Source organism: Dasypus novemcinctus, chromosome 13, assembly GCF_030445035.2.
Source record: "Dasypus novemcinctus isolate mDasNov1 chromosome 13, mDasNov1.1.hap2, whole genome shotgun sequence".
Classification (NCBI taxonomy): Eukaryota; Metazoa; Chordata; class Mammalia; order Cingulata; family Dasypodidae; genus Dasypus; species Dasypus novemcinctus.
In genome coordinates, this window is record NC_080685.1 from 58,146,472 (window position 1) to 58,165,381 (window position 18,910).

The following is an 18,910-nucleotide window of genomic DNA, read 5'->3' on the forward strand; positions in this document are numbered from 1 at the left end:
AAGTCTGCTCTGGTTAAGGAAATGTACGACTAAAGAAGCCAGGATTTGCCTGATACAAAAGCCCAGAGATGCTGTCCAAGGAACCAGACCAAACAAGCGCCTTGCGAAGGGTCCAGAGAAAGTGAGCTCGAAATCTAGTTCCGACCCACCCATTCTAGAAGAGCCAGAGGAAAACCTCATGTGGTTGCTCCTACCATGACAGTGAAGAGGAGTGGGGACGAGCTGCTTTCCCCAAGCAGCGTAGCTCCGCCACTTCCTTTTTTTTTTTTTTAAGATTTATTTATTTATTTATTTATTTAATTCCCCCTCTCCTCCGGTTGTCTCCTCTCCGCGTCTACCTGCTGCGTCCTGTTTGTTTGTTTGTCCGCTTCTGTTGTCGTCAGCGGCACATGAAGTGTGGGCGGCGCCATTCCTGGGCAGGCCGCACCTTCTTCCGCACCGGGCGGCTCTCCCTACGGGGCGCACTTCCTGCGCGTGGGGCTTCCCTACGCGGGGGACACCCCTGCATGGGGCAGCACTCCTTGCGCGCATTAGCACTGCGCCCATGGGCCAGCTCCACAAGGGTCAAGGAGGCCCGGGGCCGAACCGCGGACCTCCCATGTGGCAGACGGACGCCCCAACCACTGGGCCAAGTCCGCTTCCCCTGCCACTTACTCAGCCGCTTCCACAGACGCTTTCTCCAAGCAACACAGCCCTGCTGTTCCCACAGCCACTGTCTCCAAGCAACGTAGCCTCTTCACCCCGCAACTGCTGTCTCTGCCAATCTCAGCCCCCAGCAGCATAGTATTGTACTCCCAGGCATGAGTGCTGACTTTCAGTCAGGAAGGAGCCCCTGAAAGATGACAACTCAGACTACAGGGAGCCCTGGGGACAGGTAGAGCAGAGAGAAGGGCCGCCCTACAGTTTCTTCTCCCTGAGGCCCAAGCTCCAATTTATTATAGCCAGGTCCAAGGAGGAAACCAAACGGTCATGTACCAACCCTTCACTACCACCAACCTCTTTAACTGGAAAAGTCACACCCCACCATACTCAGAGAAGCCTCAGGCCATGACGGACCTCTTTCAGTCCATCATATAAACCCACAAACCCACCTGGGCTGACTGTAAACAACTGCTCATGTCCTTACTCAACTTCAAGGAGAGAACACGAGTCACACAAGGGGCTCTAACCTGGCTCAAAGAATACCCACCTGGGGGAACCCTAGACAGTGACCAATATGCCTGCCCACAGTTCCCAGATGAGGACCCCCAATGGGATCCCAGTGAAACAACTGGGCTCAACTGACTAGAAACTTTCCACAAGGCCTTAGTCAAAGGGTTCAGGACTGGGAGCCAAAAGACAGTAAACATGGCAAAGACCACCCAAGTCCTACAGACTCTGGATGAAAGTCCTGCTCAATTCTATAAGCCACTGTGCGAGGCATTTCGTGTATACGTGCCTTTTAACCTGGACACTCCCAAAAGCCAAACAATGGTCAAGGCAGCATTCATTGCCCAATCACACACCAACATCCAAAGAAAACCACAGAAGTTAGATGGGTTCACTGGTATGAACATTTCCCAGCTCATGGAGGCAGCCACCAAGGTTTATATCAACCGTGATGTAGAAACCAGGAGAGAGGAAAACCAGAAACGAAAAAGAAAGTGGACCTTCATACAGCAGCAATAGTCAAAAAGAAGCAACCCCATGTCAAGGAAAATAAACTGGGATGCCCCTGCCCCAAGGAGGGGGGCCCACCCTGAGGGCGAAATCAGTGTGTGAACGGCAAGGAGGAAGGACACTGGAAGCAGGAGTGCCCCAACAGACCACTTGACCCCAGTGCCTCCAAGAAGGTGGCCAAAACATTAGCCAGAAGAGCAAACAGGGCACCACAAACTAAACTCTGGGTTCATAGGAATTCGGAAGGAAAACATGCAAATCAGCTCATCAGACTTGCAGGAATAGAAGGCTCTGATGAGGATTATTGGGAGAGACTGGGCTCCTATTCTCTCAGCCCTGCAGAGCCTTTGGTTGGAGTCCAAACTGGGGGCAACACCAGACATATGATAGTCAACACTGGGGTTCAACACTCTGATGACCAGGTCAGTCGGGCCATTATCAAAAAGACAAGGCACTATTGTAGGGGCAACTGGTAAAAGCACCCAACGGCCCTTTCTCCAACCCAGGACCTGTAACACTGGGGGTAAAGAAGTCACTCGCAAGTTCCTCGATCTCTCAGAATGCCCAGCCCCTCCTTCTGTATCAGGACTGGCTGTCCATACAAGCTCAGATTACCTTTAACACTGCATGGGCCAATCCACACTAACGGCTCAGACCAAAGCCTCCAACGGTGGCGTTAACCCTACCTCTACAGGAAGAATGGAGACTGTTCTGCCTCAGTGAAGCTGGCCAATCTACGGCCACACAGCTCCCCTTTAAAGATGAACCCAAAGTTTGGGCAGAAGGCAACCCAACAGGGATGGCACATGCCATTCCCCCGATTGTTGTTGAAATAAAGCCCAGAGCCAGCCCAGTAAGCAAAAAACAATATCCTGTTCCATGTGAAGTGCAAGAAAGAATCCGGTTACATATTCAGAGATTGCTGAATGAAGGTATACTAAAGCCATGCCAGGCTCCATGGACTACCCCACTCTTCCCAGTTAAAAAAGCCAATGGGGATTACCTCTCGGTGCAGGACTTGAGAGCAATCAACTCAGTGGCAGTGACCCTACACCCAGCGATCCCCAACCCTTACACTCTCCTCAGCTTGATACCTTCATCAGCAGTCTATGACACCTTCTTCTGCATTCAAATAGCACCCCAAAGTCAACCAATCTGCGCTTTTACATGGGACAATCCGAGCTCCGGAGAAAAGCAACAACTCACTTGGACATGGTGCCCTCAGGGATTCAAAAATGCACTCACTATTTTTGGACAAGCCCTGGCCAGTGATCTTAAGTCCTTCAAACCAAAAAGCCATAATTGTTTCCTCCTCCAGTATGTAGATGACCTCATCCTCGGAAGTCCCACCTACCAAGACTGTGCTAGCCGAACCCACACCCTCTTAAAACAACCAGAACAAAAGGGTTATCGGTATCTAAAAAGAAAGCCCAAATCTGCCTACCTCAGATCAATTATCTAGGTTATAAAATAGCACAGGGGCTCCTCAAATTAGGACCTGAAAGAAAAGAAGCAATCTGTATCCTCCCTGAGCCCAGGACTCCCAGAAAGTTGCAAGAATTCCTTGGAGTGACTGGATTCTGCTGCATTTGGATTTTGGAGTCCTCATGCACTCTTTGTATGAAGCCACAAAGCGGGGAGATAGTGAACCGCTGCTCTGGGACAGTCCACAGAAAGACGCTTTCACCGCTCTCAAGCGGGCCCAGATGGAAGCACTGAACCTCAGGCTTCCAGATCTCAGTAAATCATTCTACCTCAACATCCATAATTGCCAGGGCATCACAAGAGGAATACTCACTCAGTACCTGGGTCCCTGGCAAAGACCTGTAGCCTACCTATCCAAACAACTGGGCACTGTAGCCCAAGAATGGCCTTCATGCCTATAAGCTGGAACTGCTGCAGCAATGTTAACACTAAAAGCCATGAAATTAACTCTTGGGCAGCAGACTATGATTGTTTGGGTTCCGCATGCAGTAGTCACAATCTTAGAAGCCAAAGGAATACACTGGCTTACAAACCGCCACCTGGTTAAATATCAAAATCTATTATGTGAAAATCCATCCACCACCCAACTGGAACTCGTAAAAACTCTGAATCCTGCTACTCTGTTACCTGTCGAGCTGTGGTTCCAACCCATAACTGCCTGGAGACATTGCAAAAGGTGTACTCCAGCAGGCCATACCTCTAAGACCAGCCACTACCAAATCCTGACATGGAGTCGGATGGGAGTAGATCTGTTCAGGTTAGTGACCTGAGAGCGTGATATGCTGTAATGACCTCTGAAACCACAGTAGAAGTCTAGCATCTCCCGGATAACACATCAGCACACAAAGCCGAACTCACTGCCCTCACCCAAGCCCTAAAACTTATGGCTGGAACCAAGGTTAACATCTACACAGACTCCAAATATGCCTTCCTTACTCTGCATGCACATGGAGCCTTATACAAACAAAAAGGACTCATTAACTCAGGAAGAAAAAGCATTAAATATGGCACACAGATTCTGGAACTACTAGAAGCAGTTTGGGAACCCACCAAAGTGGCCGTGATGCACTGCAAGGGATACCAGACAAGCCACAGCCCCATCACTCAAGGAAATCGGAGGGCAAACGCTGAAGCAAAAAGAGCCACACAGGAGGGATCCCTATCTGAAGACCTAGTTGCTGCCCTCATTCCCCAACCTCTTAATTATCAGAAACTCCACTATATACAGCCTGCTCTCATTCCCCAGCCTCTGATTCACTGGGAGCTGCAATATACTCAAGCTGAGAGAGAATGGATACTCTCTGAGAGTGGGACACAAGGAGCAAACAGGTGGTGGACATTGCCCGATCACAAAATAGTCATGCCTTGAGTATTAGCCGCAACCGTAGTACAGGACTACCATGAAAGCACACACTTGGGAAAAACCCATCCTAAAGAAGTGTTAGAAAGATTCTTCTACATCCCAAGTCTAGCTGCTATTACCCATGCCGTTTATCAGCAGTGCTTGACATGTGCAAAAAATAACCCTCACGAGGGACCCATGGGGAGCCCCAGGAGACCAATAAATTGGCAATATGCCTCTTGAAGATCTAGTAGTTGATGTCACCAAAATGCCACAATCTGGAGACTACAAATACCTCCTAGTCCTCATTTGCACCTTTTCCGGCTGGGTGGAAGCCCTCCCCACTCAGATAAAAAAAGCTGAAGAAGTGGCCAAAGTACCGCTCAGGGAAATCATTCCTCAATATGGGTACCCCTCTCAATTGGCTCTGACATCAGACCCACCTTCATTTCCGAAGTCACTCAAAAGATTGCCAAAGCACTCATTGTGCATCCAATGGAAAGTGCACACCGCTTACCATCCTCAAAGCTCAGGGAAAGTAGAGCGAATGAACCATACAATAAAGACTTATATTGCCAAAATTTGCCAAGAAACCGAGCTTACATGGGTGCAAGTGCTCCCGAGTGCCCTCCTCCAAGTTCAAGCCAGCCCAAGCCGAAAACTAAGCTTAACCCCTTATAAAATCATCTTTGGGAAGGCCCCCCCACCCCAATCCGAAATATAGAAGGGGACCTCAGAGAAAGAGGAAACTTATCAATAGCTCAGCAAATGATCTGCTTAGTTAAAACCCTACAAAGCTTGCATCACTGGGGACAAGAAAGGGCCCCCATTAGCTTAAGCAGCTCCATACACCCATACCAACCAGGAGATGCAGTCTGGGTCAAAGACTGGAAATCAGCTCCACTAACCCCTCGATGGAGAGGACCCTATCTTATCATTTTACCCACTACCACTGCAGTTAAAGTAGCTGAAATTACCCCATGGATACACCATAGCCAGGTCAAACGAGCTGCCCCAGAGTCCTGGACCTGTATATTCTAGACATCCACAACTCAACCAAACTCATCTTGCGAAAGATCAAAATGCCAAGCCCTGCTTGAGTCACACCCTGGAAGCTGATTGATCCATGCACAGCTGAAGATTGAGGATGGAACACCAAATTCTGCTTCAATCACACCCCAGAAGCTGATTGATCTACACACAGCCAAAGAGTAGGAATCCGGTTTAATCCCAGTCACAATGCCCCTTCGGTTATTTTCCCTAATTCTAGCCCTAATCCTCCCTTGGTTCCAGGGGGATGTCACAGACTGTGGGCCATGTATCCAACAAGTGCTAACAGGGGCCCATGTCAAAACTACGTTAATATATCATAGCCATTACACCTGCAAGGGCCATATAACCACCTGCCAGTTTCATGGAACCTCCTATATTATCTGTAATATATCTGGTCAAATAACCTGCTTTGACCCCAAGCCCCCAGCAGTCTCCCACCAATGGGAAATAAGGGTAACTAACCAAGAAAGAAAATTGCTCAATTTCACCCCAGTTACTTCCAAATCCCAGAGTGTCTCCCTCTTGTTTGATGCCCACGCAGCTATAAATTCCAACACATGGGGCTCTTGCAGGGGCCTCAGTTGGGAGGGAGAATACACATATAATGACAAGTATATAAAAAAATAATGTAAGGGATTGTCATGCCCGAGACTGGTACCTCTGTCCCATATGGGGCTGTATCTCATGGGCGATGTGGCAAACACACGGGCAAACCGCTACCCTCACCAAAGGTAAACCTCCAACCAACTGTGCCCTTACACAGTGTAATCCCTTAAATTTCACCATTCTACAACCCGACAAGTACAGCAAAGGAGTCCCAATGGGCATCCTCATCTAAATCAGAGGAACAGACCCAGGAGTCCTCACCTAGGTCAGATATCAAGAACCCTTCCTCACGAGTAACACCCTGTGTTCCACTCATTCTATGAAGAAATGGAAAAACCCTTTTCCATTCCACAAGTAGCAAAAAACCTCTTTATTAACCTAGCGGAAGTAGTAGGGGCAGCCTTAAATGTCTCCTCATGCTATGTATGTGGAGGTACTAAAATGGGAGACCAATGGCCCTGGGGAACTAGAAAATACAATTACAGCCAACCACATAACGAAACCACCCTCTTGGCCATCCCCCGAGATGGTATGTGGCCCTTGTAAACTTCTGTCACAGGAAAACATTGTGCTGCAAGAGTATGCCTAAACACCTCTGTATCTGTTGGAAACCTAACATGTATTGGGGGGGGGGGGGAGGGGGAAGATTCCAAAATCACACTACCAAAACAACGGAGCCTTGGGGAACATGGCATGAATCTAATCTCATTCTCATAAATCGTACTTTCCCCAAATTAATCGCACTGTGGAACTCCACCACAAAGGGCCCCTTTACTGCCCCAAATGGTCTGTACTGGATTTGTGGGAAAGTCACATTCCGAGAACTTCCCCAAAATTGGTGTGGTACTTGTCTGCTTGGTACAATAAGACCCTCCTTCTTCCTCATTCCCTTAGCAGAAGGGAAAGAGCTGAGCCAACCAGTATATCAAAACATACGAGAGGGAGGCGGATTTGGCTCAATGAATAGAGCGTCTGCCTACCACATGGGAGGTCCAGGGTTCAAACCCAGGGCCTCCTGACCCGTGTGGTGAGCTGGCCCACATGCAGAGCTGATGAGGCGCAAGGAGTGTCATGCCATGCAAGGGTGATCCCCCGCGTAGGGGAGCCCCATGCACAAGGAGTGCACCCCGTAAGGAGAGCCGCCCAGTGCAAAAAAAGTGCAGCCTGCCCAGGAGTGAAGCCAAAGACACCGAGAGCTGATGCAGCAAGATGACACAACAAAAAGTGACACAGATTCCTGGTGCCACTGACAAGAATATAAGCAGACACAAAAGAACACACAGCAAATGGACACAGAGAGCAGAAAACTGGAGGAGGGGGGAAGGGGAGAGAGAGAGAGAGAGAGAGAGATAAAAACATAAGAGAAAAAAGGGCTGTCACTACCTGGGCAGATCATGAATGGCCCCTGAGTATACAGTCCAGTATTATGGGTCAGCAACTTGGGTGGAAGATGGCATGTGGGGTTATTGAACCCCTATCTATATACTAAACCGAATCATCCACTTACAAGTCGTGTTAGAAATAACTAATGAAACCGCCCATCCTCTAACCTTACTAGCCCAAAGGCAAACCAAATTCAGAAACACTATCAAAACTGTCTTGCCCTAGACTATCTCTTGGCAACTGAAGGGGAGTTTGCAGAAAGTTCAATCTCTCTAATTGCTGCCTTGAACTAGATAGCACTGGAAAGGTTACCAATGAAATGATAAACAAAATGGTAAAAATTGTTCAAGTTCCAGTGTAAACCTGGAATGGTTGGAATTGAAGTAATCCCTTTGGAAACTGGCAGTCAATGGCAGAAAATTTCAAACTTCTGGCGGGAATAATTGCCTTCCTCATAGGAAGATACAGCATACTCCCCTGCCTCTTCCCTTTCATTGTAAGCAGGATATGCACCCTAATAAATAGTACAGTGAAAACACAAAAAAGCTGCCCATCTCATGGCTCTATATACATACCAGTCAGTCCAGAGAGACTCTGACAATAGTAATGCCAAAGTTTAACAACCTTAAGCAGGCATCAAAGGGGGGAATAATACGGCCTGTGAATGAATTCAAACTTATCTAATTCTGTCTCCAAGTTTGCCTAGTTTCCAGAAAGCCAATATAGACTCTATAGGCTTTAAATATTCAGGAAGGATGTAGACTGAACATGTATTTGAACTGTAGAACAGGGACCTGAAAATACTGCTCAGGGCTCAGATTTTGGACAGAAGTCCACTGGGCCTGGCCCGCTGTTAATAAACCTTCCTTCTCAGAAAAGTCTCATGTCCTGGCCTTCAATACTGTGACCACCAACTTCTCTCTGCTGCCACTACAATATAACCTGGTCTTGCACTCTCTTTTAAAATTTTCCATTTTCTTTTAATCTATTTTTCTATTTATTTTACAATTTTACAATAAAGGACTTTTTAACAGCTAAAAAAAAACTATTGATTATATACTTTGTATAGATTGTACAGTATGTGACTATATCTCAATAAAACTGCCTAATAAACAAATAAATACTTATGCAAGAATAGCCAGAAATAGCAGCTATGTAGAGCAGGGGAAACAGATTGAGAGATGAGGAATTTTTTTGTTTGTTTATTGTTTATTATTATTATTGAAATAATGAAAATGCTCTAATAATGATTGAAGTGATGAATGCACAACTATGTGATTATACCAAATACCATTGATTGTATACTCTGGATAGATTGTATACTTCATTAATATGTACCAATAAATTGATTCACTTTTTTTTAAAAAAAAAAAGATGTTTAAAAGTTATGCTTGGCAAAATTCTTTCTAGTTGTGTTTAACAAGAATATACAATATTATCTCCCATTTATGAGTACCAAACATGTAAAATATAAGGCATATGAAACTTCATTTAATTGCCTTGCCTTGTATATTGACTTGAAAGGCAATTATCATTAAACTAGTTAAATAGGTGAAGAAACTGAGGCTCATTGTACTCAAGGCCAAAGAGCCAGTAAGAGACAAAATAAGGATGAGAATTTTTATCTGTCCATTTCAATGTCACAAGATCACATTATCTTTAGAAAGCACATAGTCTCAGAGCCTTCTCTTTCCTTAGCAAATAAAGATGTTGAAACTCAAAAGAATCGTATATACCCTTTTCAAAAAATATAAAAGCACTGTCTCTTTTTCAATATAATTTAAGAATCTTAGAAGTTCAGGTGTTCATTAAAACACTACATTCCTTTAATCTGGAAAGGAAATGCATGTTCATTTTGTTTGATTAAAGTCATTTAGTAAATAAAGTAGTAATGGATTATAAACCAAGTAAAAAGTCATTTGGAATATCTCTAATGCCTGCCAAGAAAGAGGATAGGGTAGTCCCGACCAATTATCATCATCTGAAATGACAGAGAAGGAATATAACTAAGGTTACACTTAAAATCAGTCCCTAAATTTAGCCTCAAATATGATTCTACTACTATGCTAGAAGTTTAGTCTAACATAATTGAAGAATTACTCATAATTTACAATGTCAGGTTGGAGAGCAAAATTATATATTCTGATCCATTTGATCGCTCAGAAAACCCAGGTGGTTGGGTTATTGACTGAGTAAAGGCTTTCTTTCTTACAGGATCCGTTATGTTCTCTAACCCAAGCATCCTTTCTAGCTCAATTTAATATGAAAAATCAAGGCTTTAAACTTACTTAAATAAACAAACAGTAGAGCACCGTGGTTAAGAAGACAGACTCTGTAGGCAGATTGCCTGGATTTGAAATCTGATCCTACCACTTAACTAGCTGTGTGACCTTCATCAAGTCTTTTAACATTTCTGGGACTCAATTTCCTCATCTATGAAATGCAGAGTATAATAGTGTCTACTCTTACAGAACTGGCATAAGAATTAAAAGAATCATATGTAAAGTTCTTAAAATAGTGTTTGATAGAAAATAAGAGCTGTATAAATATCAGCTGTTTTATTAAGACAAAAAGGCTGATTAGAAAGGAATGTGCACCAAGCCCTACATTCAGAGTTTAATAATGGAGTTTCTTCCATTTCTAACCATCAGACGGGACTGGATGATTGGAGGAAAGCTAATTTCAATTTAATGAGGACAAAATGCATGTTCTAAATATAGACCAACCTCTTTAATCTGAACTCCTTAGAGCCTGTTGTCCAAGACCAATTATTTTCCAATTCATAGGGAGGTTCTATGCCACCTCTCCTTTTCCACAAGTAAGATCAGATGTATGGTAAAACGTCATAGAGCACATAAAGATTATCTCACACACACACACACACACAAAAGATTATCACAGTTTTCAGGTAAAAGAACAGTAAATAGTACTAGTCAAGGCATAGACTCAAACGCACTGACTGATAAATTTATGAGCAATAGCTGTTTATGACAGGCTTTCTGGTTCAGATGATTTCTTGATTTTCTGACCATGAGTTTATTAAGAGGTTAATCAGTCTGAGAAACAGCTACAAAAAATGGTGAGAGTTGTGCCTATTCTTTCAAAATTTACCTTTTTGGTTGTTTTTGTAACTGAGTATCACTACCTTAAATTTTCCTGGAATTTGTTTAACAGCCATGGTTAACTACACCTATTTATATTTGACTAACACAGACTAACACAGAATTATATTAATCTCTTAAATCATGTGACTAGAAGTGGTGTAATATACTTAAATACAGGCTTCTCTGAAGCTGCTAGGATGCAAAATAATTTCTTATACATGTACTTTATCTCCTCATCATTTCTGTATATTGAAACATTACTTAAAACAAAGATCTAGCTTTTGGAACATATACTGAGATCATAAAAATTTACTCCAATTTCCTTCATCTTCCCTAAGTGCTATATTTTATGATAAAAATTTGTGCTATATTTTATTATAAAAATGATAAAAAAAGATTTAAATCTTAAAATACTCCATTATAGCCTTAATAATAAAACAGAATTATTATGTACCTTGTTTGACAACTTACAATTTTTGAAATGTAGTCACTTAATCCAGAGTTTCTCAACCATAACACTACTGACATTTGGGGCCAGATAATTCTTTGTTGTGGGGAGCTGTCCTGTGTGTAGAATGTTTAGCAACAACCCTGGCCTCTACTCATTAGATGCCAATAGCACCCCAACCTCAGTTGTGACAACCAAAAGCGTCTCTAGGTACTAACCAATGCCCTCTGAAGGAAAACCATCCCCAGCTGAGAACCAATAATTTAATCTTTACAACAATCCTATGATATATAGGGCTTTGACAAAAGTCATAACTCACTGACGCTCAAACCCAAGTTTCGAGACTTTGAATATAAGAATTTGCACTTCTAGCACGATCATAAGTGGTACTGACCAAATTTTCAGAACCACTGCCTGGAACCTCCTTTAGCAATAGGAATAAGGAGACACAAAGAGAGAAGAAAACCCATCTCAGGATAAAAGTCAATATATTTTTAAAAAACATTTCAAAAACATTAAAATTAAATGAAATCATGTTTTGCAAATAATAACTATTTAAGGAAAGCAGACTTGGCCCAATGGGTAGGGCGTCCACCTACCACATGGGAGGTCCGTGGTTCAAACCCCAGGCCTCCTTGACCCATGTGGAGCTGGCCCATGCACAGTGCTGATGCGCGCGAGGAGTGCCTGCCACACAAGGGTGTCCCCCACGTAGGGGAGCCCCATGTGCAAGGAGTGTGCCCCCTAAATGAGAGCCGCCCAGCACGAAAGAAAGTGCAGCCTGCCCAGGAATGGCACCATACACATGGAGAGATGACACAGTGGGACGACGCAACAAAAAGAAACACAGATTCCCAGTGCTACTGATAAGGACAGAAGTGGTCACAGAAGAACACACAGCGAATGGACACAGAGAGCAGACAACTGGGCGGGGGGGGGGGAGAAGGGAGAGAAATGAAATAAAATAAATAAGTAAATAAATATTTAATATGTGTCACACTATTTGGGGTAACATACTAAGTTAATGTTTCTCAAAGTGTGTTCCACAAAAGTAGGTTAAGGTAGATGTCACAAGCAAAGTGTTCCATAATCAAATAAGATTGGGAAATGCTAAATAAAACAAATCTTATAACAAAGAAATATCTAACTTATTAGAGCCATTAAGAAAGTTGATGTTCATGGAAACCCTCCAAAAGGTGGCTATAGCATGATGGATATCTCAGATTTCTTTTATCATTGCCTTTCTCTTCAATGAGTCTAAAAACACTAGTATTCCAGAGAATGCATTCTGGGATATGGTTGAAGGAGCAGAGGATGGTTGAGGCACAATGTGTCAAACATTTCAAAATAATCCTTGAGGTAAATTACTCATCCAAGATCACAAGGTGACTTAGTAAAGGAGCCCACATTTAAAAGCAGGTCAGTCTGTCTCTGCAGTTTTGCAAAACTGTCTTTTAATAAGAAAACAAAAAAAGTGATGAGAACCAGAAATATTCTTACTTAGTACTTACTTATAAAGACCAAACAAAAATGAGTCAAGGCACTAAGAAAATAACCCATTAATAAAACCAGCAGAGGACTGGAATAGATACTTCACCAAAGAGGATATAGGAATGGCAAATAAGCACATAAAAAGCTATTAACATCAGTAGTCATTAATGTAAATTAAAACCACAATTATATACCTGGTAGAATGGCTAACATAAAACACAGTGACAACACCACGTGTTGAAGAGGATGAGAACTAATTGAAACTCTCATACCTTGCTAAGAGGAATAAAAATTGGTACAGCCACTCTGGAAAGCAGTTTAGCAGTATCTTATAAAGTAAAACATATACTTAGCACATGACCCAGCAATCCCACTCCTGGGTATTTTACTCTGGAGAAAAGAAAACCTAATATCCACACAAAAACCTCTACACAAATGTTTATAGCATCTCTGTTCATAATTACCAAAAACTGGAACCAATGTAAATGTCCCTCAATGGAAAGGTAAACAAACTGTGGTCATCCATACAATGGAATATTACTCAGCAATAAAAAGGAATGAACTACTGATATTCGCAACATCGATGAGTCTCAAAGGCACTATACTGGGTTTCTGAAAGAAGCCAGTCTCAAAAGACTGAGGCAGGCTAGTTTATGGAAAGGGAAAACGAGTCTAAGACCTGGAAGAAAAACACTGCGGCAAAAGATATGGCCATGGAACCCTGCCTGGAAACCCCAAGAGAAAGACCTCCATCAAGGAAGCTACCAGAAGAACCCTTCAAGAATCTGGCTGTAAGAACCCCATTTGGAACGAGATTTCGTCTAGGGTCAAGGGAAAGCTCCAGATATTAGGCCTCATCATTAGGCCTCCTGGGGAACTGATGGGTAGGGTACTCAGTCAGAACAGCAAAAGCTGGGGCTCCTCCCCTGAACATTAGCGAGGGGAGGAATAATTAACAAGTCTCTAGTCCTTTTCCTGGTTGGGGCCCGCTTCCTTCTCTGACTCCCCCGCCACCTCCGCAGCCACCGCCGGCCACCTCAGGCCCTCCGGCCCTGAGAAGCAGCAGCCTTATTCGGTATCCTTCGCGGGCCGGGGGCGCAGCCATGGCGGACGGCGGCGGCGGGGGAAGCGGAGCGGTGGGCGGCTGCGGAGCGGGCCAGGCCTCGGCGGGGACCGCGACGGGCGCGACTGGGAGCGGCGGCCCCATCAACCTGGCCTCGCTGCCCCCCGGCGACCCGCAGCTCATCGCCCTCATTGTGGAGCAACTCAAGAGCTGGGGCCTATTTGACAGCTTCCGCCAGGACTGCCTGACGAACGTGGATACCAAGCCAGCTTACCAAAACCTGCGGCAGAAGGTGGATAATTTTGTGTCAACACATCTGGACAAGCAGGAATGGAATCCTACGATGAACAAAAACCAGTTGCGAAATGGGCTGAGGTAGAGTGTGGTCCAGTCAGGGATGCTGGAAGCTGGAGTAGACAGAATTATTTCTCAGGTGGTGGATCCAAAACTAAACCACATCTTCAGACCACAGATAGAATGAGCGATTCATGAGTTCCTGGCTGCCCAGAAGAAAGAAGCTATGCCAGCACCCCCTCCAGAGCCTGAAAGCCAGGACCCCCCCTGCTCCTTCCCAGGATGCATCCTAAGAATCTGCTTGACAGCTGTTGAAAATTCCATTTAATTAATGGTGAAAAATGGGTTCAGTTTACATATGAGTGAAACTGCAAATGACGGTAGCCAAGGTCTGCACTGATTTCAAGATTTCAGCCTTGACTGCGGGATGATGTCCACACTGACCAGGGAACAAGTGTGGCAGTGGGAGAGTTGACTATGCCCCCCGGCATTGTGCTGCCATCTGCCAGCCTGTCACAGGAGGTGACACCCAGTAGACACTACAGAGACATTACAAAAAAACACTACGGCAGTTTGAGGTTTACCTGAAACAAGCCTTGATACTTGAACTTGGAGACTGCATATGGAATTTAGGATCTGTGTTCAGGGATAAACAAAAGCTACATCAAGAAACAAGCAGTTTGGACTCAGACGCCATTTCAAAGAATGACTGTAAAAGTTAGCTGGGAGTGTGTATTTGGCAGAGCTTATTTACTATTGTCTCTCAAAGTTGCAAACTAGAATGTACAAATCATTGGCCTTGAGTAGCTATAAAACCTTTGGGACCTTGAAAAAAAAAAGTCTCTCTGCCAAGAGCACCCACACATATACCTGGGAATGCATAATCTGTTATTTTCTCATGTTTCTGTTCTGTTTCCCATTTTCTCAATAAACTACTGGCCTAACTAAACCAGCATGTTCTTAAGTACTTTTTCGTAACATAGCCAAGAACCTAGAGGAATCCAGCTGCAAGATTACATACCTTTTGTATGACTGCACTTACGTGACGCTCTCAAATAAAACTATAGTGGTGGAGATCAGATCAAAGGTTGCCAGGGGTTAGAAGTGGGAATGTATATAACTACAAAAGGATTATACAAGGGAGATTTTTGGTATGACAGAATTTTTCTGCATCCTGATGATGGAGTTATATGAATCAACACATGCTCAAACTCATAGAACTATACACCAAAGAAGTCTATTTTACTGTATGATAATTTAAAAAATAAAATAAAGAAAAAAATGGGTTGACATACATATACACCAAGTTTTATGAAAATAATTAAATGTCATAAATGTCACCCACTGAACACTAAATTTAGCAATACCCACTGATGAGAATTTGCAGTTTAACCTGTATCTGAAATTTCCACTTATTTTAGATATAAATAAATATCCTTCTGTAAAGAATTGTGATAATATAGAAGAAACTGAGTCTTTCCTAAACACATATAAAATCTGTGGAATTCAGCATTCCAAGACCTTTACATTTAGCAGAATCACATGATTGTCTATGTTGTTCAGGCAAAAGGTAATGAAATATCTAAGCGATGAAAGGAATGTGCCAATCCTCTTTCCCTCATGGAATTCCCAAAGTCAATGCAATGTAGCTAGCACCTGGTACAGTGACTGCAATGCAATTTCAGAGCTGACATTCCTAGGGAAGGACTTGCAATAAACCTAGATCATTCCTGAAGCTCTACAACACAATCCTCTATAATCCAAGCAGTCAGCTGTTTCACTGAGACTATGCAAGCATGCAACAACTGCTTACATACAAACATATACTATAGTTTCTGTACAAGGAATGTGTATGAATGAGTCTGGGTACATATCAAGATACAAAACTCAACCCACAGTAAACTCTAAAATGCAGGACTATCAATAATTCATCAATGTATTAATTATTTAAAAATTTACTGAATATCCACTCTGTGCCAAGCACTGTAACAATTTTCAAGGATACATCAGTAAACTGAAAAGATGACATCTGTGCCCCCATGTATTATTTCCAGTTTAAAGACACTAACGTAGAAAGTCATTTTTACATGACCATCTAGAATAGGTAGGATGATGAGGAAGAAGCATTCTAAGCAAAGAATAATTAATGGTAGCAAACTACATAGTGTATAGTGAAAACTGGGGCGGGAGGAGGGCAGAGTATTGGTTTGTTTTGTTTTTGGGGAATGGTTTGTTTTTGGGGAATGGGGATAGTGCATTTCTTGAGTGCCATGCCAAGAAATTCAGATTTATCTTGGTGGCAACTAGAAGCCATTAAAGAGGAATAACAATTTCAAGAATTTTTCTTTCAGATATATACTTTGAGTTTTCTGGATTATGGACAAGGAGGCAAATAGTTAAACCAGGGAAATACAAAATATTCACTAGGTCACTAAATAATGATTCTCCAGCCTCAATAAAACAAGATTGAGGCTTAATAATTATTAGTTTATTAATTCTTTTCCCAAGGAATTCAAATGGAAAATATCCTGCATAATATTAAAAACTGACATTTTTTTAAGCTTTACTATTTACAATCATTTTTAACACAAACTGTTAACATTTACACTGTTTAATAAAATTAAAGATAGAAGACATATGTTAACTGAAAAATGGCCCTTGTTCTAACATTCAAATTATATACGAATGAGAGAATCTAACTAATTTACTTCTTGGCTGAAAATAGCTCGAATTAGTTTTCTGTAGTTTCAACAACTCTTTCCAGCTCTAATTCCACTAACTCAGGTAACGTCACCTTCATTCCTCACTTGAATTTTTGCAAAGGCCTCTTCATTGGTCATACAGTCTCTGGTTTTATCTAACATCAAACAAATCTGCATAAACAGCCAAAGATGATTTTTTCTAAAGCATAAGAAAATCTTATCACATCATTACTCTGTTTAAAAACGTTCCAAAGGTTTCCCTGTTGTATCCAAATCAAAGTTAATCTCCCTCATATGGCATAAAACATTCTTTTGCAGTGAGTTCTGCTTTACTCTCCTGCCCATTCTCTTTTTGGTAATCACCCAGTGATTACCCTCCCACCCTATGCTTAGGCCATATTGAACTCTGTAGTTGCTCAAATTCTCTTTCCTTTTGGCAAATGATGCTGCCACAGGCCCAAATATTTCTGACCATTGCCCAGCTAACACTGACTGCTTTCAATCTCTATTTAGATGTCTCATTCCAGTAAATAATATCCACAGGCATTAATTATCTTATTAAGAGCTACGCAAGATAGATTGTTTCCAATTTTTCAAATCCTTCCTGTTATAGAATTATAATTCCACATATTATAATATATAGTTTTTTGGCATACATCCTATGCCAAAAGATTTTGCAGTACCTACCAATAGAGTAGGCACAGTATTATTTCCCTGCCTCACTGATACTGGACTTGGTCATATGACTTTCTTTGCCCAACAATGTGGGCAAAAGTGACCTCATGCCATTTGTGAGATAGGGTCTTAAGAGGTTTTGTGTGTGGTTTGATTCTCACCCCTCTTGTGCTTCTGCTATCTCCAAAAGAAGAATATGCCTAGTACCAGATACAAAGAACAGACCAGGGAGCTTGTAGCCAAATCCATCTGAACTCAGACATGTTCAGCTGGCATCAGTCAAATTCTAGCTGACTCACAGGTTCATGAGGGGGGAGAAAAAAAAGATGTTTCAGGCCACTGAGATGTTCAGTTTACTCATTATTAATATATAGCATTACTGCAACAATAGCTGATTGATACAATGCATTTCCATAAAATTTTATTTTTAATTATCAAAATGTATATTTATATTGTTTTGATTGGATAATAAACAATCATAAAAATTTTAAATGCTTAGTCGCAGAAACTAAAATAAATTTTATTTCAATTTCAAATTATATACCCATTTTAGGTGCAGAAAACTATGATACAGTTTAGATGGTCAATAAAATACTATACTAGGGAGAAGAAGATTTGGCTCAACTGATAGAGCATCCACCCATCATATGGGAGGCCCAGGGTTCAAACCCAGGGCCTCCTGACCTGTGTGGTGAGCTGGCCCACGTGCAGTGTTGACGCAGGTAAGGAGTGCCGTGCCATGCAGGGGTGTCCCCCAAGTAGGGGTGCCCCACGCGCAAGGAGTGCCCCACGCGCAAGGAGTACACCCCCACAAAGAGAGTCGCCTCGTGTGAAAAAAGGGCAGCCTGCCCAGGAGTGGCACCACTCTCATGGAGAGCTGACACAACAAGATGATGCAACAAAAAGAGACACAGATTCACAGTGCCACTGACAAGAATACAAGTGGACACAGAAGAACACACAGCGAAAGGACACAGAGAGCAGACAACAGGGCGGGGGGAGGGGGAGAAATAAATAAAAAAATAAATCTTAAAAAAAAATACACTAGGATAAAAATTCTGAGGGAAGTGGAATAGAAACACAAATCTAAAGAAAAACAGGAATAATTTAAAATTTCAGCTGTCAAAAAAAAGCTTGTCCATGTAACTTTTAAAAATGAAGGATGGCAGATAATAAATTGCTTATAGTACTTAGATTCCTGGATACAGTCAAAAGAATGATGTAACACCTTTATAATAAAATATAATTATTTATAATACATCAGAAATTATAACATTTTCATTAAACTGGTAAAGAAAAAGAATTTTAGATGTCACCCAAAAAATGTGCAATTTTTTCTTTTTGGGTACAGTTCCATAAATTTTAATATATGTATAGATTTGTGTAATCACCACAACAATCAGGACACAGAATAGTTTCAACCAAACAACTCCCTTGAGCTGTTCCCTTTACAGTCACATCCTTTCCCCACTTAGATAAGTTCTAGAAGTTCTTCATGTATAGAAAAAGTTTGAAGACCATGATGTATTACAGTAACTAGTATGACTTCCTACCCCAATTACTGAGGCATCAAATTTTCATCCAAATTCTTGTTCATTTATTAAT

The 18,910-nt window shown here is 42.3% G+C and overlaps 1 protein-coding gene and 1 pseudogene across 2 annotated transcripts in view; one reads left to right on the top strand and one right to left on the bottom strand.

The window, feature by feature from the left end:
• The window catches only part of ABL2 (ABL proto-oncogene 2, non-receptor tyrosine kinase), a 163,767-nt gene that overhangs the window by 81,139 nt on the left and 63,718 nt on the right, over window positions 1-18,910 (bottom strand). The gene's annotated exons all lie outside the window — the stretch shown is intronic.
• On the top strand, window positions 8,082-17,938 carry LOC101437139 (biorientation of chromosomes in cell division protein 1 pseudogene; annotated as a pseudogene).